The sequence below is a fragment of the Ovis canadensis genome, chromosome 16 (assembly GCF_042477335.2).
Source record: "Ovis canadensis isolate MfBH-ARS-UI-01 breed Bighorn chromosome 16, ARS-UI_OviCan_v2, whole genome shotgun sequence".
NCBI classification, from domain to species: domain Eukaryota; kingdom Metazoa; phylum Chordata; class Mammalia; order Artiodactyla; family Bovidae; genus Ovis; species Ovis canadensis.
Genome location: NC_091260.1, coordinates 37,573,451 through 37,580,878, shown reverse-complemented (window position 1 = coordinate 37,580,878; position 7,428 = coordinate 37,573,451).

The following is a 7,428-nucleotide window of genomic DNA, read 5'->3' as shown; positions in this document are numbered from 1 at the left end:
CTGGATAAAGCCTTAAGGGATCTTTTAATACAGGGAGATGCAGAATTGGAGAGGCAATTGAGGCGTCAACCTATAGGTCAACCTATAGGTGAAGGTTGACCTGAGGCTACCTGTCTGGGAATCATATAGGCAATAGACTGTGGAGACTGGACCCAGGTGAAGGCCAGTGGCTCCGATACAGAGGGTGGGAAGAGCAGGGAAGGTGGTGGGGCCCCTGGGGAAGTGGTTGTGATCTGGCAGGCTTCTGGAGCCTACTGATGTTGAGATTCCAGGAGGTTTTTCTTATCCTCCTTTGTCTCAAATTCAGCTGGCTGAGATAAAAAGTGTTCTAATAGTAAAGGGAGCTGGCGGGATTTTGGGAGGCAGTAAAAGGGAGGCAGTATTTGGGGAGAAAATCCATGGAAATGGCTCCTGGTGCCCCCACTCCAGTACTCTTGCCTGGCAAATCCCATGGACGGAGGAGCCTGGTGGGCTGCAGTCCATGGGGTTGCGAAGAGTCAGACATGACTGAGCGACTTCACTTTCATGTTTCACTTTCATGCATTGGAGAAGGAAATGGCAACCCACTCAAGTGCTCTTGCCTGGAGAATCCCAGGGACGGGGGAGCCTGGTGGGCTGCCGCCTATGGGGTCACACAGAGTTGGACACGACTGAAGCAACTTAGCAGCAGCAGCAGCATTATACATAAAGTACAATATGTAGTGTGCATGTATAATTTATTATATACAATATGGAGTAGTAAAATACATTATTTACCTGCATATGGCATGTGTGATCAGAATTACCAGACTGAGAACTACTTAAAAGTCATTAAAAGTTTTATTCCAAAGACTGTTACTTGAAATTTTGAGAAGTCTTGGGATATCAGAACTTGTATTTTATCTGAACCAAAGACTCAGCCAGCATGCCTCAATTCTTAGAGTCAGATGATGTAATTAACAGAGTTTCAGCTGTTCTGCTTCCTTTAGTCCTGGCTCTGACAAGTGCTTTAGTCCAGAAATCAAAGGGAAAACGATGAGAGAAGAAGCAAGGAAGAAATGCCTAGGAGGCAACTGGCCTCAGTGGGCCTTTTCTTTTGCTCCCTAAAAAGCCAAGGAAAAGTCTTCAGTTCTTACTAATCCATAATCATCAGGCTGAATCTAGGCAACTCAACTGAGAAAATCAAGCTGTAAGCAAATCTTGGGGATTTAAGTCTATAAGTATTTATTGGGTGTCCTCAGTGTGCTAAGGGCTAAGGTTACATGATGAGACCTAGCCCTGCCCTCAGGTAGTCTGTCATTGATTTAAGAGATATGGTGGTGCTTTAGAAACTAAGTTCCATCTGACTCTTATGACCCTGTGCACTGTAGCCCACCAGGCTCTTCTCCCATAGGATTTCCCAGGCAAGAATATGGCAGTGGGTGCCATTTCCTTCTCCAGGGGATCTTCCCAATCCAGGGATTGAATGTGGGTCTCCTGCATTGCAGGCAGATTCTTTACTAACTGAGCCACCAGGGAGGCTCCTTGATTTAAGAGGAGTAGAGAGTAAAGAAGAGAGAACAGTTGCTGAGGACCTACTTCATTTATCTAACAAAAACTTCTGAGTGTCCACTGTGTGCTTGTCCTAGGTACTGGAGACACAGGGAAAGAAAAGATAGATGTGATCTATCAACTACATATTGGCACTTGCCAGGGACTGAACAACAACAACAACAAAGGCACTTGCCATCTGCCTCTTTGGAGAGTGAGCCCCGTGCTGCTGCAGCTGCCCACCTTCAACACCCCCTGAGGGGAATTCAGGGTGGAGAGTGAGGCACTCTGTGCTCCAGGGAAACTGGTGGAACAAGTCTTTAGATAGACATTTTCAGGAACTGATTTCATGATCCCTGTCTTTGCATCTCCTCGTATCTAGAAAAGCACTAAATCCCTTCATGGTGACATCAGTGACTAGCAGAAAACCTTTTGTAAAATGAGTACTTGATTGCATTGAACTCCCCCTTCACCAAAATCTTAGGTATTGATCTTTCTCCACTGCGTTTTTGGAGCAGTTTCTCAGAGCTATCTGAGGTTAACTTGCAACTCTCAGGTTGTGCATCTTTTTAGTCGACAGGTCCTTCCTCTCCTGAAGGTTTTATTGCAGTGGAGCAGACAAACAAACGCATTTTCAAAATGCCATGCTTATAGAGATCCCTCCAAGAAAATTAGAGATACCAAGGGAACATTTCATGTAAAGATGGGCACAATAAAGGACAGAAATGTTATGGACCTAACTGAAGCAGAAGATATTAAGAAGAAGTGGCAAGAATACACAGAAGAACTATACAAAGAAGATCTTCACGACCCAGATAACCATGATGGTGTGATCACTCACCCAGAGCCAGACATCCTGGAATGTGAAGTCAAGTGGGCCTTAGGAAGCATCACTATGAATAAAGCTAGTGAAGGTGATGCAATTCCAATTAAGCTGACCTTTTTGTTATTTGTAGGCATCTTCCTTTTTAGGTTTGCATTCCCCAGAAAGATCCTCTAGTTGACTGGGAATGTTCTAGAGGTGGTGGGAGAGGCACCTGAGTCCTGAGTGAAAGTGCTGCGTGAAAGTGCTGCACTCAATATGCCAGCAAATTTGGAAAACTCAGCAGTGACCACAGGACTGGAAAAGGTGTTTTCATTCCAATCCCAAAGAAAGGCAATGCTAAAGAATGCTCAAACTACCACACAATTGCACTCATCTCACACCCTAGTAAATTAATGCTCAAAATTCTCCAAGACAGGCTTCAACAGTATGTGAACCATGAACTTTTAGATGCTCAAGCTGGATTTAGAAAAAGCAGAGAAACCAGAGATCAAATTGCCAACATCTGTTGGATTATTGAAAAAGCAGAGAGTTCCAGAAAACATCTACTTCTGCTTTATTGACTTCGAAAAACATCTATTTCTGCTTTATTGACTTCGCCAAAGCCTTTGACTGTGTGGATCCAACAAACTGTGGAAAATTCTTAAAGAGATGGGAATACCAGACCACCTGTCCTGGCTCTTGAGAAATCTGAATGCAGGTCAAGAAGCAACAGTTAGAACTGCACATGGAACAACAGACTGGATCCAAATCAGGAAAGGAGTATGTCAAGGCTGTGTATTGTCACTCTGCTTATTTAACTTATGTGCCAAGTACATCATGAGAAATGCTGGACTGGATGAAGCACAAGCTGGAATCAAGATTGCCGGGAGAAATATCAATAACCTCAAATATGCAGATGACATCACCCTTATGGCAGAAAGCAAAGAACTAAAGAGCCTCTTGATGAAAGTGAAAGAGGAAAGTGAAAATGGCTTAAAACTCAACATTCAGAAAACTAAGATCATGGCATCTGGTCCCATCACTTCATGGGAAATAGATGGGGAAACAGTGAGAGACTTTATCTTTTTGGGTTCCAAAATCACTGCAGATGGTGACTGCAGCCTTGAAATTAAAAGATGCTTGCTCCTTGGAAGAAAAGCTATGACCAACCTAGATAGCATATTAAAAAGCAGAGACATTACTTTGCCATCAAACATTCATCTAATCAAAGCTTTGGTTTTTCCAGTAGTCATGTATGGATGTGAGAGTTGGACTATAAAGAAAGCTGAGCACCAAAGAATTGATGCTTTTAAACTGTGGTGTTGAGAAGACTCTTGAGAGTTCTTTGCACTGCAAGGAGATCCAACCAGTCAATCCTAAAGGAAATCAGTCCTAAATATTCACTGGAAGGACTGATGCTGAAGCTGAAACTCCAATACTTTGGCCACCTGATGCGAAGAACTGACTCCTTGGAAAAGACCCTGAGGCTGGGAAAGATTGAAGGCAGGAGGAGAAGGGGACGACAGAGGATGAGATGGTTGGATGGCATGACTGACTCGATGGACGTGAGTCTGAGTGAGCTCCGGTAGTTGATGATGCACAGGGAAGCCTGGCGTGCTGCAGTCCATGGGGTCACAAAGAGTTGGACACGACTGAGCGACTGAACTGAAGTGGAAGGACAATGACTAAAATAGAAGTGGGTTTAGGAACACTGTACAAAGAAACAAAGAGCGCTGTACAGAGAAGGAGGAAATGCATTCTGTCTCAGAAAGTTTGAGGTAGATTCATGGAGGCAGTGTTTTACTTGGGACTTAAGTCATAGAGAGAGATTCATGGGGAGAAAGGCTGAGGAAAGTGTTCTAGATGGAAGGAGGAGTATGGGCAAAGACTCAAAGTTGAAGTTTAGACTTTTTTTTTTAGGTAAGAAGTGGATTTATTCAGATACAGAGAGAAACACGCCCTATGGACAGAGTGTGGGCCATTGCAGAGGGCGAGTGCAACCTAGACTTTTTTTTTTTTTTCATTTGAAGCCTTTAGGAAAATGTAGAGCTGTGCTTTTTTGCAACAGAGGCTGTGTACCTGAAATGCTAGCATGTATGAGCCATACAGCAGTCATACTCCTAGAGGCCAATATTGCTCAAACTACTTAATTTTTCATATAATTTTGTTGCAGGAAGTGGGGCCTGAAAGCAGGCTCTTGTCTAACACTCGGAAATGAATTGTCTGAGGAGACACATGTGCTGACAAAGCAAGAGATTTTACTGGGATGGGGTGCCCAGACAGAGAGCAGTAGGGTAAGGGAAACCAGGAGAACTGCTCTGCCACGTGGCTCGCAGTCTCGGGTTTTATGGTGATGGGATTAGTTTTCAGGTTCTTTTTGGCCAATCATTCTGATTCAGAGTCCTTCCTGGTGGCACATGCATTGCTTAGCCAAGATGGATGTCAGCGAGGATTCTGGGAGGTGCTTGGACACATGGTGTCACGTTTCGACCTTTCCCAAAATCTTCAGTTGAGGGTGGCCTACTAGTTCTATGTTCCTTACCAGGACCACCTGTCGTAAAACAACTCATGCAGATGGTAACTATGGTACCTGGCCAGAGTGGGCAGTTCCAGTCGGTGTGCTTCCCCTACCAATTTTAAAATTTGAAATGTTTAGATTGAAAAGCTACTGTTATGTCACAGTAAGCATAGATGTGTTATGGAATGTAATGGAATATTTACATAAATTTTACAGGTATTTCAGGTTTGAGATGGCTGCCTGGCTGCGCACAAGACTATTATCCATGTGTGTGTAAATATCTACTTTCCTCTATTTTTACAGAATATTTCACTGAAAAAGTTAGAGAATGACTGAATTGTAGGTGATACCCTTACATAGATAGTTATCAGTTAATTATTTCTTCATGAACATTTTTCTGCTATTAATTCACATATTGTAAATATGATTGCTAAAAGGTCCTCCTCTCAATTTTGTCTTGTCTTTCTCTGTACCTCCAAGTCAGTTCCTCTAAAAGTTTATCCAGATTTTGGTTCCAATGACAAGCATGGTGTCTGACCCATGGCTAGCCTTTGCATTGTTGAAGATAACTTTATAAGGACCTGGTAGTGGCAGTGGGTCTGTTGGCTCAGTTCAGAGACATTCACTCTGTCGTGCTCTTTCTCCCAACCAGGAGGGTCCTATAATCCAGATAGACTCCCCATCCGTCATACAAGCTTTTCTTTTTTTGGCTGTGCCATGTGGTTTGTGGGATCTTAGTTTCTCCTTCAGGGATTGAACCCAGGCCCACAGCAGTGAAAGTGCAGAGTCTTAACCACTGGACTGCCAGGGAATTTGCAATTTAAGCATTTCTAAAATTGAAATACTGTTTTGAGATAATTGCATATTCACATGCAGTTTTAAGACTCAACACAGAGAGCTCCTATGTACCCACTTCTCACTTTTTCCTAATGGTAACATTTTGCAAAGCTATAGTATGACATCACAACGAGAGTGTTGACATTGATGCAAGCCATCCATACTTTTCACATTTCCATGCTTTTATTTGTACTACGCAATTTTTTCACCTGTGCTGGTTTGTGTATTCACCATCCCAGTTGTGATACTGACAGCTCCAGCACCACAAGGATCCCTCATGTTGCCCATGTACAACCACCATGCCACCTCCCTCACCCCTGCCTCCACCCCTCTGTCCTGACAACCAGTAACAAATCTCTTCCATTTCTGAAACTGCATCATTTCAAAAATGTTATCTAAATAAAATGAGACAGTGAGTAATCTTTTGAGACTGGCTTTCTTTCTTTGTGTGGTGTGTTCTCACTCTCTAAGTTGTGTTCAACTCTTTGCAACCCCATGGACTGTAGCCTGCCAGGCTCCTCTGTCTATGGGATTTTCCAGGCAAGAGTACTAGACTAGGTCACCATCTTCTCCTCCAGGGGATCTTCCCTACCCAGGGATCAAATCTGCCTCTCCTTCATCTCCTGTGTTGGCAGGCAGATTCTTTACTACTGAGTTACCTGGTAACCACACATAATAAAGAGTCTAACTCCATTTTTTTTTGGCGGGGGCCAGGGGGGTGCTCCAAAGTCATTGCTGATGGTGACTCCAGCCATGAAATTAAAAGATACTTGTTCCTTGGAAGAAAAGTTATGACCAACCTAGATAGCATATTAAAAAGCAGAGACATTACTTTGCCAACAAAGGTCCGTCTAGTCATGGCTATTGTTTTTCCAGTAGTCATGTATGGATGTGAGAGTTGGACTGTAAAGAAAGCTGAGTGCCAAAGAATTGATGCTTTTGAACTGTGATATTGGAGAAAACTCTTGAGAGTCCCTTGGACTGCAAGGAAATCCAACCTATCAATCCTAAAGGAAATCAGTCCTGAATATTCATTGGAAGGACTGATGCTGAAGCTGAATCTACAATGCTTTGGCACCTGATGCGAAGAACTGACTCCTTGGAAAAGACCCTGATGCTGGGAAAGATTGAAGGCAGGAGGAGAAGGGGATGACAGAGGATGAGATGGTTGGATGGCATCACCGACTCTATGGACATGAGTCTGAGCAAGCTCCAGGAGTTGGTGATGGACAGGGAGGCCTGGTGTGCTGCAGTCCATGGGGTTGCAAAGAGTCGGACACGACTGAGTGACTGAACCAAACTCCATTTTTGGATGTTTGCTGACAGTTTCCTACCTCACCCTTCCCTCTGCCCCTTACATCCCAAAACTGGGCAAGCTGATCTGAAAGCCCAAATTCTTTCCTTTGGTGCTGGTGGGAGATTCCAACCATGTGAGCCCCTACTGTGTGGGGAAACCCTCACCCCAGCTCCACCCTTATAAATAATAACCACAACAAAAAAACCCCAAGCCAGTCTTCTTTCCCTGCCTTCTCAAGTCATTTTTGGGCTGCTTGGTAAGCCCATTTAGCTGACTCTTGATAACCATATTATGTGAGTCATAAATCTTTCATACCCCCTTGATGTATGTGTAGAGTCATCAGTATCAACATTTGAACTGCATTTTGGATGGGAGTCCATCTTATTTCTGCAGGATGGCTACCGCAGCATAATTTCCTGGACATACATTCAAGTGGTTGCATGTATCAATAGTTCATTTCTT